The following is an 18,264-nucleotide window of genomic DNA, read 5'->3' as shown; positions in this document are numbered from 1 at the left end:
AGTGGTAACCATGATAAACAACGGGTTACTAGGTGCGCGTGTGCCCCTAGTAACCCGATGTTTATCATGGTTACCAGCCTGCTCCTGCTTCAGCAGGCTGGTAACCGGAGCAGGATATCATGGAAAGATTCTTTCCACGATGTCGCTGCTCCCCTGATCGTTGGTGAGCCTGCCTGTTTGACAGGTCACCAGCGATCACATAGCGACGCAGCAACGATCCCTGACAGGTTGTATCGTTGTCGGGATCGTTGCAGCGTCGTTAAGTGTGACGGGGCCTTTATCCTTGACAACCAAGATAACAGAAGACCCTGGTAGACCCATCTAGACTTGCACAAGATTGATCATCGTACAAAGCTCGAAGCAAAGGCCACTGAATAAATCAACCATCGCTACATAGGTCCATTAACTAAGGAGATAAAAAGGTGACTGAAGGCATCCCTGATGAAGGCAAGTGCTTCTTTCCAAAATGCATTTAACCCCTTCAGGACCCAGCCTATTTTGACCCTAAAGACCTTGGCATTTTTGTCAATTCTGACCAGCGTCCCTTTACGAAGTAAAAACTCTGGAACACTTCAACGGATCCTAGCGATTCTGAAATTGTTTTTTCGTGACATATTGGGCTTCATGTTTGTATTAAATTTATGTCGATAATATTTGCGTTTGTGAAAAAAAGCAAAAATATGGGAAAAAATGTTGAAAATTTCGCAATTTTCAAATTTAGAATTTTTATTCTGCTAAACCAGGGAGTGATGTGACACAAAATAGTTAATAAATAACATTTCCCACATGTCTACTTTACATCAGCACAATTTTTGAAAAAAAAAAAAAATAAAATTTTGGTAGGAAGTTTTAAGGGTTCAAAGTTCATCAGCAATTTATCTTTTTTCCAGCAAAATTGACAAAACCATTTTTTTTCAGTGACCACATCACATTAGAAGTCCCTTTGAGGGGTGTACATGACAGAAAACACCCAAAAGTGACACCATTCCAAAAACTGCACCCCTCAAGCTACTCAAAACTACATTCAAGAAGATTATTAACCCTTCAGGTGCATCACAGGAAATAAAGCCACATAGAAAAATTAAAATGTTCATTTTTTTTCTTCCAACAAAAATTTTCTTTTAGCTTAAATTTTTTAATTTTCACATGAGTAACAGGATAAAATGCATCCTAAAATTTGTTGGGCAATTTCTCCTGAGTACACCGATACCTCATATGTGGTCATAAACCACTGTTTGGGCGCACGGCAGGGCTCAGAAGGGAAGGAGCGCCATTTCACTTTTTGAATGGAAAATTAGCTCCAAAAGTCAAATTGCGCTCCTTCCCTTCTGAGCCCTGCCATGAGCCAAACAGTGGTTTATGACCACATATGAGGCATCGGTGTACTCAGGAGAAATTGCCCAACAAATTTTAGGATGCATTTTATCCTGTTACCCATGTGAAAATTCAAAAATTTAGGCTAAAAGAAATTTTTTGTGAAAAATAAAGTACTTTTTTGTTTTCACAGATCAATTTGTGAAGCACCTGGGGGTTTAAAGTGCTGACTATGCATCTAGATAAGTTCCCTGGGGGGTCTAGTTTCCAAAATGGGGTCACTTGTGGGGGAGCTACAATGTTTAGGCACATCAGGGGCTCTCCAAATGCAACATGGTGTCCGCTAACAATTTGAGATGATTTTCCATTCAATTTGTTAGCTGACACCATGTCGCGTTTGGAGAGCCCCTGATGTGCCTAAACAGTGGAGCACCCCCACAAGTGACCCCATTTTGGAAACTAGACCCCCCAAGGCACCTATCTAGATGCATAGTGAGCACTTGGAACCCCCAGGTTCTTCACAAATTAATCCGTAAAAATAAAAGTGTTTTTTTTTTGCCACTTTTTCATTTTTACAAATCAATTTGTGAAGCACCTGGGGGTTCCAAGTGCTCACTATGCATCTAGATAGGTGCCTTGGGGGGTCTAGTTTCCAAAATGGGGTCACTTGTGGGGGTGCTCCACTGTTTAGGCACATCAGGGGCTCTCCAAACGCGACATGGTGTCAGCTAACAAATTGAATGGAAAAATCGGCTCAAATGGTTAGCGGACACCATGTCGCGTTTGGAGAGCCCCTGATGTGCCTAAACAGTGGAGCTCCCCCACAAGTGACCCCATTTTGGAAACTAGACCCCCCAGGGAACTTATCTAGATGCATAGTGAGCACCCCCATGTGCTTCACAAATTGTGTAGTGTATGTCAGGTTGGTGTGCGGTGTGGTATAGTGTAGTGTATACACCACACAACCTCACATACACTACAACACACACACACACACCAACCTGACATAGCCTCCTCAGCTGAGTACGCCCTAGACTGGTATGTGCGGGACGGGCGGGACATTTTGTGTGTTGTGTGCATGTGTAAAAAACTAAAAATAAAAAAAAATCTAAACTTTATTATAGTGTGAGTGTACGCGTGCGTGCGTGTGTGGTGTAACCTTCTGCAGTCACGTGTGGGGACTGTCAGGCGTAGGGGGCGCACTCAGGCACACGGGGCGCAGGAGGGGGCAGAAAGGGGGGGCAGGAAGCCGGCAGTAGCAGCAGCAGGGGGGGTGATGACTGGGACAGGGGGGGGATGATCGGTGATCACAGGCACAGGGGATTTACACTGAGACACATGGACACTAGCCCCAATCAGATCTGGGGCGGGGGGGGGGGGGGGGGGGACAGAGGTGACAGTCCCCCCAGCCAATGGCTGATGCTATAAGCATCAGGCCATGCCCAGATTTAAATATTTCACCAATTTTCATTTGTGAAATATCTAATTCATTCCAATTGGCAGTTTCATTTTCACTTTTAGTGAAACTGCCAATCGGAGGGGTCCCAGGCACGGGGGGTTTAATCCACCCCCCGTGGGGTCAACTTCAGGATGTCCAATTGCAGTAGCAACTGTGACACCTGAGCGACCCCGCTCGCAGGCGCGCGATCCCTCCATGTCACAGACGCTGTGACACGGGTCGGGAACAAATTGATTTCCATGTCACAGACGCTGTGACACAGGTCGGGAAGGGGTTAATTAAACGTTCACCACCACCATCCTTCCATACTGAATGGGGACATCAAAGGTAGGTGGTGGATATGAATGTAGCAGAGACGCCGCTGGCCGGGGTTTTCCTTAATAACACATGGACATTTAGGAAGACTCAGGTGGAGAATCTTTGCAGAGGCAAGAGCCAAGTAATTCACAACACGAGAATTGGAAAATGCAGAGACCTTAGGTTCAAAGTGGCTGTTGTATTTCTGCCATCTTTTTATCCGTTTTCACTACCGCTATAAAACTTTTTTTTTTTTTTTTTTTTTTAAAAAGAAAGTTGCAACACTTCACCTACCCATTACAATATTAAAAACAGATAGCCCGCGGACTGCATCCATGAGCTGACCGTAATTTACACTAGACACTTTCTCGGCAATTTTGATCCATGACTTAGATCAAAAACGGATATCCTTTTAAGCTTTTTTTTTTTGGGGAAGACCTCTTAGTTCAGGACTAATTGTAATGTTTTACATGTGTGAAAAACAGATGTGTGAATGAGGCCTTAAGCTGATCTGCAATACAAGGTACAACCCATAGCACCACGAGCAGGAAGTTGCAAAAATATCTAACCCAATTGGATTTTCTTTGCAACTTTCTAGTCATTCCCCACATACACTTGTATAGAGCTGCAATAGAGCAGCTACACAAGTCTCTGGCCATGCAACCAATGGCTTCCGAAAAGTTGTCACAAAGCCCCACCCTTAAAAATAAAAAACACACAAACACACACACACACACACACACACACACACACACACACACACACACACACTGTACAATAAATCCAGGCTCACATGGCCCGTGTTTCACATCAGTATTTGTAAGCCAAAATCAGGAGTGGGTGATAAAAATGCAGAAGCGGTTACACCGGGAGAGTCGGCGACAAGTCCGTGCACTGGGTTCAGATCTCGGGCAGATTTATACGGCAGTCAACCCTAACACATCAACCCTTTATAAGAAGATATGTCCTCAGATTTTCCTTGCTGAAATTTTCTGCAGTAGTTCCGCAAAGTGTGACGCATCATAACGAGATATACCTCGCACAAGCAAAATATATTTCCTGATGCTGTACATGGCAACTTATAGATTTAATATAAATATATATATACATTTTTTTATTAATACATCCACAGCTTACAAACCATGGTGGATTCCCACGCAGTTTCTCATCAGTCCTCTGACTAGCACATGTAGAGCCATTTCCTTTCTATACACAGGAATTTGCATAGAACCAAATATCCACAGGGATCAATTACTCCACTCCTATGCTTATTATGGATTTAAGAGCAAAACCAGCATAATCAGGAATTTTTTTCCTGTATATTTTTTTTCCCCCTAGAAGAGTAAACATCAAAATAAGATCCCTCAAGAGAGTCTCAGCTCTGTGCAACCTTGAAGACTATTAGTGCTATGTACCCAATGAAGAACAGTAACAATTTACACAGACGAATACATCTACAGAGAAATAGACTTATGGACCTGGGTAGCTACGTACCTGTAAGTGTTATGTAAGAATAGTTTGATAAAGCCCTTTACAATTTTTTTTTTCTTAAAATTAGGTGTTCATCAGGTTTTCTGCTTACTATACCATATGATCAAAAGCAATGAAAACCTGATGTAGGCATGGTGCAGATGAACTTTACTGCAGATGTCAAACATGCCAATAAAAAAATAAATAAATAAAAAAAAAATTGAAAATTTTAGGATCAAAGTCATTTTGTATATTTACAGCTGTAGCAAATAACTCAGGTCTTCGGACATCACTGGGATGTAAATGTACGGCACTTTGTGGCAAGTCCCATCTGCCTGTAACCTAAGGGTTTGTTCACATGTTGCATTTTTTAATTCAACTTTTAATCCGCGTTTTACAGTACCAGCAAAAGCTATGAGATTTCAGAAATGTTATGCCTACAAGTTTAATTTTTCCTGATCGAATTGGAAAACTGAAACATGGCACTTCTTTCAGCGTTTTTTTTTTTCACCCGTTGAAAGCAAAGATTGAGTGCAAAAATTCAGGTATCAGGTTTTGTTGCATTTTTGGCAAAAAAAAAAAAAGCACAGGTACAGCAGTATTGCAAACACATTTTTGTGATTTTCCAAAGTTTACATCATGATGTCTTGGTGTTCTCCCCTGAGAATGGCAGTTAGGATTAGTACAGTTTAATTAAATTAGTGATGTGTAAAGTAAACCTTAGCCGACGAAGGTGTGAAATTGAACAATACCTGACCAACTCAAGAGCTGACCAATGTGTGAAAGTAAACAGTGTCCTACAAACTCAATGCTCTGCCAATGTCTTAGCTCAACTATTCCTGACCAATTCACCTCCCCTTGCTGTTACATTTGTAGCTGTGTATTTTGTCATGAACTCATGTGTACTTTTTTGTCCAGAATAGTCATTAAATTTTTTCCAACTAAATAATTTGCACTTTTTTCCAAAAATGGTTTTATGGTTTCACATACGTCTTGCATTGATGACCTAACACCTTGCATAGTTTACTATACACATATAGAGGCGGGAGCAGGCGACTGGACCAGCTGACTTTCAACGTCCAATGCTTTACTTTTCTGGCCAGAAAAGCCGCAGCCATGGGTCTGGCAGCTGCTTTCTCCCCTCTCCCAGGTTAACACACATGAACACTCGACCAAGCAACTCCCATAAGGGGAGTCAAGAGTGACAGCCGTCTGCCGAAAGGAGGTTTGGCCGACATCTCTCATGTGTACGTCTAACTTTAGCCTGACAAGTTGTTCATAGTGAAAGCACTATGCTGTCAGCCATGTCTTCCTGCAGAAACACTGCCCAATTTAGATGGGTGCACGTTCTGCCCATAAAAGACTATATTAAAAAAATCTATTGATGCTTTCTTTTGCATGAGCTGTTAATGCAGAGCATTCAATATCTATACAGAACGGATGCTGCCGACAGCACATACTCTTCACACGGGGCGATATGCTGCAGACAACAAATACTTAAAGGGCAAGAACAACCTTCTGCTGATAAAACACTTATTGTAATGAAAGTGCAGCACACAGTCTAGAAGTGGCATCCCTGGAATTAGGCTCATTTGCCCTATATTATGCTACTGCTCAGATTAAATGGCAAAAACCTGCTGACAGATTCCATTTAAGAAAACACACTGTGGAATACAGCACCCACAAATTTCATTTACACGTTGTGGATATTTTCAATGTAGAGACACAAATGCAGATTTTAAAATCCGCAGCATATTAATTCTTTGTGAGTTTTCACCCTTCACAAATCATAGAACCACCCACACACAGGTGAATTTTACAAAGGATTGGTTGCAGTTTTGCAGCGGATTGTGGCCCTTCTGTTTGACCAATAGGTGCCAATGTCAGTGTGTAGGAACATAGCCCCAAATGATAACAGTTGTCAATTTATACAGTAACAGAGGAATGACAACAGATCTAATAAATAAGACTGATTGAGAACCTCTTAGGCCAAACAAGGAGACTGGAGATTACATGAGGTGCTGTATGATGCAGAGAGGTACGAGAGCGCAGGTAATGTGGTACAACGGCAAGAACAGCGCTGATTATTCTAGAAGAAATAAATAAGAAAAGTAAAATATTTACCAGACGTCCATTACAAACTAAATAAATAAATGTTGTTTTTTTTTGTTTGTTTTAAATGGTGCACTCAGAGGATTGACTTTTTAGGCAACTTATGTAAAGTGATGCACCGATTTGGTGTCACCGAGAAGAGTAAATGCAGGCTGAACCGAGGAAGGAGGGGAATAAAAAACTAAAAAAAATTGACAACTCAGCACCTCTGTGTTTTGCTTGCTATGTGTGTCCAGAAAGGGTTGAAGTCCAAAGGCTATAAACAACGTATCACCTTGTAAGCACATTGCAAAGACAGACTTGGTCAGACAACTAGAACTAAAAGTCTGAGGACTAAGACATAAGGGTACATTTACTCTGACCCATTATTGCCAACAAGCGTGCCTAAGAACACTTGTTTCTTGATAACCTTGTAGGGAAACTATGCTGTCAATCAATCGCGCACTCTTCTGGTAAAATGATTTTCGCTCAAAATAAATAAGTTACTAAAAGACTCATCCAACACTCCTATTAAAACCACAAAAAAACAAACAAAAAAAAAAAACTTAAGTCTGGTCCATGAGACTCAGAGCAGGTATTATTCTCATCGGATTTTCAGATCAGTTTCTCAGATTAAAGTTCATGGGGATCCTGTTAAACAGAAGACAAATTTTACTTTGTTGTTCCATCCGTTTAAGTGATCCATAGTGAAGAGTCAATGGATAACAAAAAAAAAAAAAAGTGCAGTCTACCAGTTTGTGTTTTTTTTTTTTGTTTAAGGATGAGAAGAAAAAAAAAGCCACTCGATGTAATATAGATGCAAAACAGTCCGCATTAGTTTGATGGAAAAGAGAACTGGATGTGGGAACATAGCCATGTGGGGGGAAAAAAGCATCCAAAAGACGCTCTCTCCTGAAGTAGGCAGTTTGTTTGTTTTTTCTCCAGATATTTTGTAGATAAGTCTACCACCTTTTTGTTCTCAAGTGTCACCAGTGGTCGCATCTTGAGATGAACCCCATTGTTTACATCCATGAATCAGTCTTGATTTTAGACTTCCCTGAATATGTTGCAAAAGGTAGTCTTCCCTCATAAACCCCCTTGTCTAAAGATCTTCATGTTTTTTTGCGGGTTAATATTCACCAGTGAATTACCATTTTTAAGAAACAACAAAAAAAAAAAAGGGGGGGGGGGGGGAGCACTTTGTTCAGATCAACCTTTCTCTAAAGGCTTCATACATGACTAAAGTAGGCCATACCCACCAATATCAGCCAACAGTATGTGTATGAGGACTCCCGACTCGCCCCCAAAAGATGATGCTGAGGTAGAGAAGGATTGGCACATTAAACTTTCAATGGTCAATCCTTTGTTCTCCTAGGGGAGCCCAGCAAGGCCTCGTTGTTGAGATAGATGGAAGTCCCAGTAGTAGGACTTGAGCCATAAAATGTCCCAGATTGGAAACCCCCACCTCCTCGCAGGCCTGTGACATTGGCTCTGTTTATTAACACCTGAATTCCCACAATGCATTGTCTAGTTATAGAAAAATCAGTAACTATTGTTCTGTCCAATGTGTGTTAAAACATTGGATAGTTAAAAAGTGAAGCTTAGTAAACCTACAATGACATTTCACAATTTACGCAATGTGGCAAACTCCAAAGTGGAGTTTTCCTTTAAGAAACATGACCTTGAATCCCTTCTTGGAATATTCCACAGGTAGAAAGTCAAGTCCAGAAATGACATCACTTTCCTATACAAGTCTTCACAATATTCAGAAGGTAGGGTTTGGTTTCCTACTGCCTCTCATCTAAGGTGCTTCTTGTAACATGGAAGTCACAGTAGGTGTCACACATTGTTAACTATTTGCATCCTGCAGTGACTAGGAATGAGGAGCCTCAGTGCTTGTGCATACACAGGTCATGGTGCAGGAATAGGAAGCTCATACCGTACCTTCATATGCCGCAGGATTTGTACAGAGGCATTCATGGCCCTTTTACCCCTGGTTTCCTATGTACAGCAGCTGCTTCTGGGGAAGCGGAGGACCAATACGGTGGCAATTAGGTTGGGACCACGACACAGGTGGTGCGGCTGAAGATCTCAGCATGCTGGCAATGCAAAGAAATGGAGTCACATTGCAACCGCCCCCCCCCCCCCCCCCCCACCACCACACACACACACACACACACACACACACACACACACACACACACACACACACACACACACACACACACACACAAAAAAAAAAAACACAACTTTCTGTTACTTGCTTTTCGTGGCTACTCGCTGGTCACAATACGACTCCACTCTAGCACAATGTTTCAAAGCATGACCTATGGCCCTAACAAAGTAGCGGTTCCCAAGCCTTAGGGTCTTTAAAGCAGGTTTTTGCCATTTAATCTGACTGCAGCATAATATAGCGGTAGAGACCCTGATTCCAGCCATCAGTTTACTGGGTGCAGCAGTTATAAAAAGACCACACTTCTCTGCTGCAGATCTAGCAGAGCTCAGAATGCTGAGCTGTGTATAACTCCGCTCATATCACTGATTGACAGCTTCCGGTGTATAGGCAGAAAGCTGCTAGTCAGTGCTGAGGCGATCATCTCCTGCTGATAAAACACTGATTTTATTGAAACTACAGTACATAGGCCAGTAAGTGACATCCCTGGAATCAGGCTCTCAGCCCCTACATTAGTCTTCTCCCAGATTATATAGCAAACACACGGCAGATGTCTCACATCAGTCCCATACATCCGAGGAGCTATAAAGTTCAAGCCTAACTTAGGCTATACAAGCTTGTCTGGGGTCATAGGTCACCCACAGAATCCCTTCGTAAAAAAAAAAAAAAAAAGTACAGTCAGCATTTTGACTGACAGCATGCACCAGTGGAAAAGTCCTGACGTACGCGCTCTGGGATGCTTCTTATGAAACAGCAACGGAGAAGTGCAGTAGCACTGAAGCTAATCAGGAGCTAACAGCCAGCTCCAGGATCCCGACCCTCTACAGAATAAGCCACAAGAGCTTGTAAGCACTGCGCATGGTCAACCACAGCTGCTACACTACCCTACGAGTAGTAAATAATAAAAAAGTTATTCCTTTTGAGAGCGTAGTGGGGGGAAAAAAAAAAAAGTTGCCTGTATTTATCAATTTAAGAAGACAGAAATAACCCTTAAGGCCACGTTCAGTATTTGTAAACCAAAACAAGGAGTGGAACAGTCAGGAAAAGTATAATAGAAACATATCACCACTTCTGTATTTATCACCCACTCCTGGTTTGGCTTACAAATCCTAAATGTGTGAATGTGGCCTTAAAGCAGGGATGCCAAGCTCAAACACACAGAGGGCCAAAATGATAAACTTGGGAAGATGCAGGCCAAACAGTATACAGTATAATGGGCCCCACATAGCAGCGGGTCAGATTTTGCCATGCGTGCATTAAAATAAATCTCCAGAGTGCCCGATGTAGGGATTACAGAGTCCTGTACGCTGCCACACTGTCCCCCATCATCATGGTGAGCAGCACACAACTAGGAGGGCCTTTACCTTCCTCATGGAGCTTTGGACGTCTCTCACAGTTGCTCCCCAGCGTTGGCAACTGGATCCCCTGAGAGATTTATATATGGGGGGCCCAGACGGGTGCTCTGGCAGGAGACTGCATACACTATGCCCACCCCATCAGGTAATACCACACACCAGAGCAGCCGTAGTACCAGGCAGCCATGGCACCCCCATGCCCTGTGGTGGACAGTCAGCACAGTCAGGACACCACCTCAGAGCTGTCACCAGGCTTCACCACCGGTGCCCATGTATAGGGGGCACAGCAGGGCCGGGCACAACTCGCCCAGAGTTACCACAGACTTTGCCAACTTCATACAACACTGCAGATGTCAGCCATGATGCTCTCACAGGCTGTGGCGGAGCTGGCAGGACACTACATGGCCACACAGTGCCCCACCAGCCCTGCCCACCGCCGGGCACAGGGCACATCACGTGACAGTGATGAGGAAACCTTGGCACACAAGTGCGTGGCTCCCTCCCAGGTGACACAGCGGTTCTCGCTGCTGACCGTGAGGGGGAAATACACAGAGAAGCAGCAGGAACTCACCTGAGAGGCGGCGGTGACGTCCTCCCAGCCCCGGTCCGCAATCCCCAGGTCTCAGGTCTCTCACCTGCCCGGGTACAACCAAACCCAACAGCTTCACAAGCGCTCAGGCACCACCCAATCAGAGCACCGCCTACGAAACGAAGCACAGCCGCGATTGGTGGATAGGCCTGTCCTTCTATCGCTATAACCCGCCCACGTCACTCCTCTATTTTAAGTCCCGCCTCCACACTCCTTAACTATTAGACCCGCCCCCTCTACGTCGTGATTGGTTACTTTAACAGGAATTTAGCGCTCATTGGCTTACGGGGAAGACTATCAAAAGTTCTACGAGGGAGGGCATTTCCGCTGTGTCGTGTGGGGTTTGGTTGCGTTGCGGTTATGATACACCCGCATGAGGGCGGAGTCTCAGCGCCCTGGTTCGCGGACTACAGGCTGACACCGGGTGTGAGGGAATTTTTACTGAGTATTTGGCATGAAGGAAAAAATATATATTTTAATTCTTCCCCTTTTGACCATTTTTTTTTTTTTCATTTTTTTTTTTCATGGCATTCCAGGAGCCATAACTTTTTTTTTTTTTTTTTTTACTTTTTCAGTGATTTAAGACATTTTTTATTTTCGGGATAAGTGTCCGTGGTCTCATTATTGGGGTAACTGACAACTTGATAACAAACTTTTATTAACTCTTTCTGGAAAGAAACTGACAAAACATTAGAGCTGGCGATTTTTAAATTTTTTTTTATTTTTTTTTTATATTTGACGCCATTTGCCGTACTGCACAAATAAAGGGTTAACTCTATTCCGGGCGGCGATGCATCGTTTATAAGGTTTTATTTCTGTTTTAATGCTTTTGTGTCAACCCCGAGAGACACAAGTATTCTGATTTTCCATATGACGACTTCCATTTTTTTTGCGGGACAACCCGGCTTTTATTGGGGCCAGTTTGTGGATTTTTTTTAATCACTTTTTTACACTTTTTGGAGGCAAAATGAACAACAATAAAAAAATGTATATTTTTAACTCCGTTCGTTATAAGGCTGCGTGCACACGATCAGGATTTGCAGCAGAAAATTTAGCTGCAAATTTTTATGTGTTGGCAGGAAAAACGCAGCGTAAAATCCGAGTATTTTGTGTACCCCACTCATGACAATGGGTAAAATCTGCTGCAAGAATTGAGCCTGCTGTAAATCTGCAAGGAAAAAATAAGCAACGTGTGCATGAGACTTCAGGAATCTCATTCACTTTACTGGTACTAGGAAATCCTTCAAGATTTGTGAAAGCTGCGCCAAAAAAAAAAAAAAAGCGACAGAAACTCATCATGTGCACAGGCCCTATTTGTCCCTTTCAGTCGATATGATAACGACAATACCAAATGTATAAAGATTTTTATATGTTTTGCTTGAAAATTTCTTTAAAAATATATTTTTTTTGGGAGGGGGTGTACCCCGAGTTTGATACCCATCATTTTCCTATTTTTCCTGTAGATGTAGCTGTACGAGGGCTTGTTTTTGGTTGGACAAGGTGTAGTTTTTGCTTGTACCTTTTTTGGATTCATACAATTTATTACTTTTTAATAAAAAAAAAAATAAAACAATTTTTTTGGGGGGGGGATAAGGAGCATGAACAATCAAACATTAAACCTGGAATAGTTTTTTATTTTTTAGGGCGTTCATCATGCAGTATAATTAAAATGTTAAAGGGAACCTAACATCTGATACTTGCTCCGCGATCCACGGGCCGCATGTATCGGGCACTGGAGGCAGGATATCAGCCACGTACATGTACGTGTTTGACGTTGAAGACTTTCCTACAAAAAACATAGTTTAAAAGCCGCAACCGCACAGGAGACTAGTTAGACAGGCAGGTCTCTGGCAGTTTCTCCTCGCCCACTGACAGGTCTCTACCTGCGTGCGTATATAAGGAGACCTGTCAGCCATTGGCAGCGGGCGGGAAGAGGCCTCAGAGGCCCCCCTGACCGATTAGTCGCCCAAACATCTTGGCCCCCGCCCAACTTTTAAAGTAGTGTTTCAGAGTCAAGACATATCTGGCTGTAACTTTATTGGGCGGGTCCATATGGTTAAAGCAATACCCAATTTATAATGGGGGGGTATTTTTTTGCCTTTTAAATACTACTTTTGCACAAAAAAATCACTTCAATAACAAAATAAGCATCCATTTAAAGCTGCTAGAGACTAGTCGGACAGGCGGGTCCCTGGCAGCTTCTCCCCGCATTCTGCTCTGTATTGATAGGTTTCTCCCTATACGTGCATGTAGGTAGAGACCTGTCAATCCAGGGTAGTGGGCTGGGAGAAGCCGCCGGGGACCCGGCATATGTCTTCCTGAAACGCTGCAGCATTTCATAGCCAAACACACCTGGCTGAGATCACTCAACCAGAGCCTAATCCATGCAGTCCACGGATCAAACAGCATGCATTAGTTGTCAGGTTCATTTTAAGTAAAAGAAAAAAATGCCCTATAGTTGTTCATATCCTTTAACTGGAAAGAATTTTGTATGACAAATCAATTTTTTTCACATAACGTGTGATACATGTGAAAAGTTCTATTACATTTTTAAAGTTCTATTATACTGTTACGGTTAGGCTGTTAACCACCCAGTGGCTCAATTCTGAAGGTTGGGTTATTCCCCATCAGTAAGGTAGTTACTTGGGTGGTGCAGAGGGGTCGGTTACCCTGGGCCCATCCACATGGTAAAGCCCACCCGGAGCGACCATCACTCTTAACTGTATGGTTTGCAAAGCAGCTGTTTCACAGTTAAATTCCTATAGAAGAGCCGGGAGCCTTGGTCTCCCTACCGTTCTGTAGTCCGCAGGTCGCTTTTGGCCTGCAGCCTATAGAATCGTAGGAGCATGCATATGGATGTCGTGATGACATCACTGCGTTGGGACGCTGAATGTGTGCGGGCAGAGTAGAGTGTTTTTTATTTTAGACAGTACTTGTAGGGAGCTGTGTACTGTGTGGTGGGGACTACTGTGGGGTCGCCATACTGTGTGGGGGTTGTGCGATCCATCATACTTTGTGGAAGGGCTGTTTTTGGGCATCAGGGGCATTATTACTTTATAGGGGCACTCGGGACTATGTTAAGTAGGCACTTAAGGGTCAATTATGTAACAGTCAAAGGGGTACATGGGACATTTTTTCTAGGGGGCATTAATATTTTCTAAGCTCTTTATTATGTAAGGGGTACAGTGATGGGTATTATTATGTCTAACACTAAGAGCAGTACTGCTACCATGCCACACAGCAGGTGCAGGTTGGGAAAAGATGGGGACGATGCTTATAATATAAGCAATTAAATGTGTCTTTGACGTAAACCCTACAGACGGGTTGTGGCTGGAAGAAGTTGTCATGTCAGTCTGAGCTAGATGGGAAAAGTGAACGACTTCATCAGAAAAAACTTCAGCTGTAAGTCGCCTAATACAACTGTATTGTGTAGCATCGGCGTCTCTGCCCCATAGTAGGCAGAGACGCCGTCCCTCTCACCTCCCCGCTCCTGGCGCGGCGTCCTCCAGCGCTTCTCTCCCCGCTGCTTCCGGCACGCGCTCCTTCCCCGGCAGTGTGCTTAGGGCGCGCGCGCTCCCCCTCTCTTCAAGGGACCGCGCGCGCCGTCCTAAGGAGTCCCCGGCCAATTGCCGGAGGACCTCCCATATATAAGGCACTCCTCCAAAATGGAGGTGCCCGAGCAATGTTGTTGCAAAGCCTTCACTCTGCTTCAGCCCTCAGGTCCCATTACCAGTTACCAGCCAGTTTCCTGCCAGATTCCTGCTTGATACCTGCCTGATATCCGTTTACCTGCTTGCTAGCCTGCGGTCCGACGGTCTGCCTTCCGACACCTGTCAGTCTGTCTATGGACCAGCCTGCCCGCTCACCTGCTACCTGTCTGCTAGCCTACCTGGAGGCTCCGACGTCACTTGCCGTGACCACCTGCCCGTCCAGAGACTCTCGCCCGCTCACCTGGGAGCGCTCACCAGCCACCTGCCTGCTGTCCTTCTACCCAGAGACTGTCCCTGTCACTTGCCGTGAGTACCCGTCCTACTACCCAGAGACTGTCCCTGTCACTTGCCGTGACTACCTGCCCCTCTACCCAGAGACTGTCCCTGTCACTTGCCGTGACTACCTGCCCGTCTTCCCTGGAAGCCACCCGCTTCCTTATGTAGCACCCTGAGGATTCGGCTGCTACAGGGGTATTGCACCTCAATCCAGAGGTGTGATATTCCACTCCCGGGTAAGGATGGAGTGTGGAACTGAGCTCGGTAGGCTGCATGCACTACACACATCCCATTTCCGAGGAACAGGCCGACGGTACTCCCACTTAGAAATGTGCAGGTACGACCGAGTCTGTTCCTGGCTGGAGTGGGAGGGGGGTGGAACATCCCAAGTAGTGTAGGGGCAGATAGGGGGAGCAGCCTGGGTAAAGATAGGAGCTCATTGGGTGCTGGTCACCTGAGCTCACACATAGAGGGTGTATATAAGGTGGGCACCATCAAAGAACAGGGTCAGTCAGTCTGTCAGCCTTTGCAGAGGAGTCACAGGAAGAGGAGCAGAGCAGATCCAGAGAGAGAGAGAGGAGAAAGAAAGAGAGACCCAGAGGGGGAAGCAGAAGAGAGGACTCTAAGACCCCAAATTCAAACAACGGGTGAAGAGCCGGCATCAGGGTACCGGAACCCAAGCTGGTGGGGGCAAAAACACACCCCAGCCAGAGACCGGAGGCCGTGGGCAGCGTCTGCCACGGCCACCCACCACATCCACCACGAAGGCATACCACGTGGAGGGTCAGGGAACCCAAGGCCAAGGGTCTCCCAACAGAAGGCCCGAGGGAGCTGGACCTGGGTGGATCAATAGTGGGGACGGCCAGAGAAAGGACAGAAGGAGAGCTCAGGGTCACGCTCCGGACTCGCTTGGGGGTTGGCTGGATCCAGGACCTGGTGGACGCAGCACGGCTTGGGAGGTCACTTGAAGCTGGAGTGACCGGAACATCAGCAGTGAGTAAATACCCTAAACTGCATAACCCGACTCTGTCTTCCTTAACACCTATGCTGCACCACCACAACCCCCATCCTCTGCACCTGACCCCCTGAGGCCATACCCCACCCGTTGGGGGTTATACCATCAAAAGCTGCACCTACACCATCAGCCTCAGCGGACCCTGCTGCAGCGGCGGCCATAGTGACCGCAATACAACGGGTGGCGTAGTCGACAATAAAGAACTTATAACATCTGTAGGACTGCCACATACAACTGAGTTTGACACCCTGGGCACGGACCGGGTCACAGCCACTCGGAAGACTACAACTCCCATCTGATCCGGCTCCGGATATTCCCACTAACGAATATGGCCCAGGGGGCGCGTCAACTTTGGCGTAGTCGGCAGGATTACGTGCCCACAACAACCGGGTACTGCGTGCCTGAAGAAAAGTGCAAGTTTACCTCAAAAAGAAGTCTCCTGCCGGTTCCGGAGGGTCCCCGCCATCGGACCCCATCACCAGTCAATTCCCGCCGGTTGTCCGCCATTAACAGCTTTTTCCCGCCATCTGCAGAGTTTCCCGCCACTGGGAAGCGATTCCCGCCATTTCCGAAGATTTCCCGCCTTGGAAGAGCGGACGCCATTATGGGCGTGCCAGAGGATGGCAAGAGGCCACCTCCCATCGTGGGCCAGGACCGAAAATGGCGCCAAAGGTGGAAACCGCCCCCACCAACAGAGACTGTGATGCTAGAGGTGTCTGTCAGCGTGAAAGAACAGCCCCTGGAGCTGACAGTCACCAAGTGGCCCCGGGACCGCCCTCGAAGGGGGAGGAGACGAAAGGAGAGAACAAAGATGGGTGCCGCCTGGAGCAGTCTAGAGCGAGCGCACCCGGAGGCAAGAAGCCTGGAGAAGAGTATCGGAGGAGCTTACCCGGAGATGGCGAGAAAGCAGAGCAGCACCGGCCCGTTGGCCAGGAGCCTGCTAGAAACAGAAGAGGGAGAGCAGAGCAGCACCGGCCCGCTGGCCAGGAGCCTGCTGGAAACAACTGTAGAAGAGCAGAGCAGCACCGACCCGTTGGTCAGGAGCCTGCTGGAAACAACGACCCCACTAGGACTAGTGGAGGTCCTAGCACAGCTCCCCCGAGACCGGGAGTGTGCACAGACCGCTCTGGAGGGCCTCGCAAGGAGGATGGCCCGGGTGCAGCGAGAGACGTTGGCGGAGTGGAGCCGAGAGATGGCCCAGCAGACCGAGACCCGTCAGCGGAGCACGCCACCCAAGACGAGGAGACAGATCGCCTCTGAGGATGGCGCGGGAGGACTCAAGGCCGGAGACGGCGCCGAGAAGGGAGCCGAACGAGTGGAGGCAGGTAAAGGGGACGTCTATACCCCAAACCGGGAAACCGCGTACCTGCCCCAGCTCCCCGTCGCAGAGCCCGAAGTCTATCCTGCCGTGCCCGTCGCTGCAACGTCACCGCCGCAGACTAGGCCTCAAACGAGAGCCGCGACCCCTGTGACGTCACACGCCTCGACCCCGAGCGTGACCAAGCAGGAAGTACCACCAGCCTGGTCGCAAGGCCTAGTACCCCCGGGCGCCGCAATACCAACAGCGCCCCCTACCTCCGCGGAGCCCCCGGCCTGGTCGCAGGGCCAAGTAGCCCAGGGCGCCGCCGTCCTTACGGTGCCCTTCACCTTCCAGATACCCCAGGCCTGGCCGCAAGGCCCGGGCAACCCGGGCGCTAACACCACCGCGCCCATAAGACCTAAAGTGCCGCATCTGGGAGAGGACCTGTACGCCCAGCATACGTGCCCGGATGGGCAGCCATTTATATGGCCACCGGAGTTCCACCATCCCCGACTCCGGAGAGAGAGACCCCTGGATGAACCCCTGATCCCGGCTCCAAAGCCCGTAAAGAGGATCTCGCCCCCGCTAGCAGAAGCGCAGTTTGAGTGGGACCCCACCGGAGAAGATCTCATGGGGTTCACTCAAGAGACTCGGGCAGCTGCAGCGGAGCGTGCTGAGTGCTGCCGCCAACAGCTCGAGGACTTTGAGAGGGAGCGGAGAGAGAGGCGGGTCCGGGAACAGCAAGCTCAAGTAAGGAGCGCGGAGCAGAAGAGCCGGGCCAGGAGAGACCCCCGTGCAGCGCATAGTCCCCGCACCACCGGGACTGTGATAAAGTTTAATATGCAGCATGGGTGGGGCTTCATCCGAGACCACCGCACCCTAGGCGACGTCTTCGTGACGAGGAGAGACGTTGAGTCCCACCTACCGGAGGGACACAGAGGTCGTGACCTTTACATCGGGGACGAGGTCACCTTTACCCGGCACAAGTGTGCCAAAGGACCCTACGCCCTCCATGTGCATCGTCTGACGGAGGAAGAGCTGCGGTGTGAGGAGGAAGAACAAGAGGACCCGGACGGGTCTGAAACTAGAGCCAAAGGTAACAATAAAGAAAGAGCAGGAGGACGCCGTCGTTAAGTACAGCGAAGCAGGAGCTGTATATAGTTGCCCGTCGGGGCACCATAAACTGAAACTGTTACTGTTGCTAAATATAGTCCC

The 18,264-nt window shown here is 46.9% G+C and overlaps 1 protein-coding gene across 6 annotated transcripts in view; it reads right to left on the bottom strand.

The window, feature by feature from the left end:
* Positions 1-10,888, bottom strand: part of NUMB (NUMB endocytic adaptor protein) — a 101,754-nt gene extending 90,866 nt beyond the window's left edge. For all 6 annotated transcript variants that reach the window (XM_073638859.1, XM_073638858.1, XM_073638862.1 and 3 more), the window contains exon 1: positions 10,731-10,888. The gene's annotated coding sequence lies outside the window, so the exon portion shown is untranslated. The remainder of the gene's footprint in view (positions 1-10,730) is intronic.
* Between the last annotated feature and the right edge of the window lie 7,376 nt (positions 10,889-18,264).

Source organism: Phyllobates terribilis, unplaced genomic scaffold, assembly GCF_046119375.1.
Source record: "Phyllobates terribilis strain yellow unplaced genomic scaffold, ASM4611937v1 Scaffold_7__3_contigs__length_470593459, whole genome shotgun sequence".
In the NCBI taxonomy this organism is placed as follows: Eukaryota; Metazoa; Chordata; class Amphibia; order Anura; family Dendrobatidae; genus Phyllobates; species Phyllobates terribilis.
Note: the sequence above shows the minus strand (reverse complement) of the source record. Positions and strands in the feature narration are given on the sequence as shown.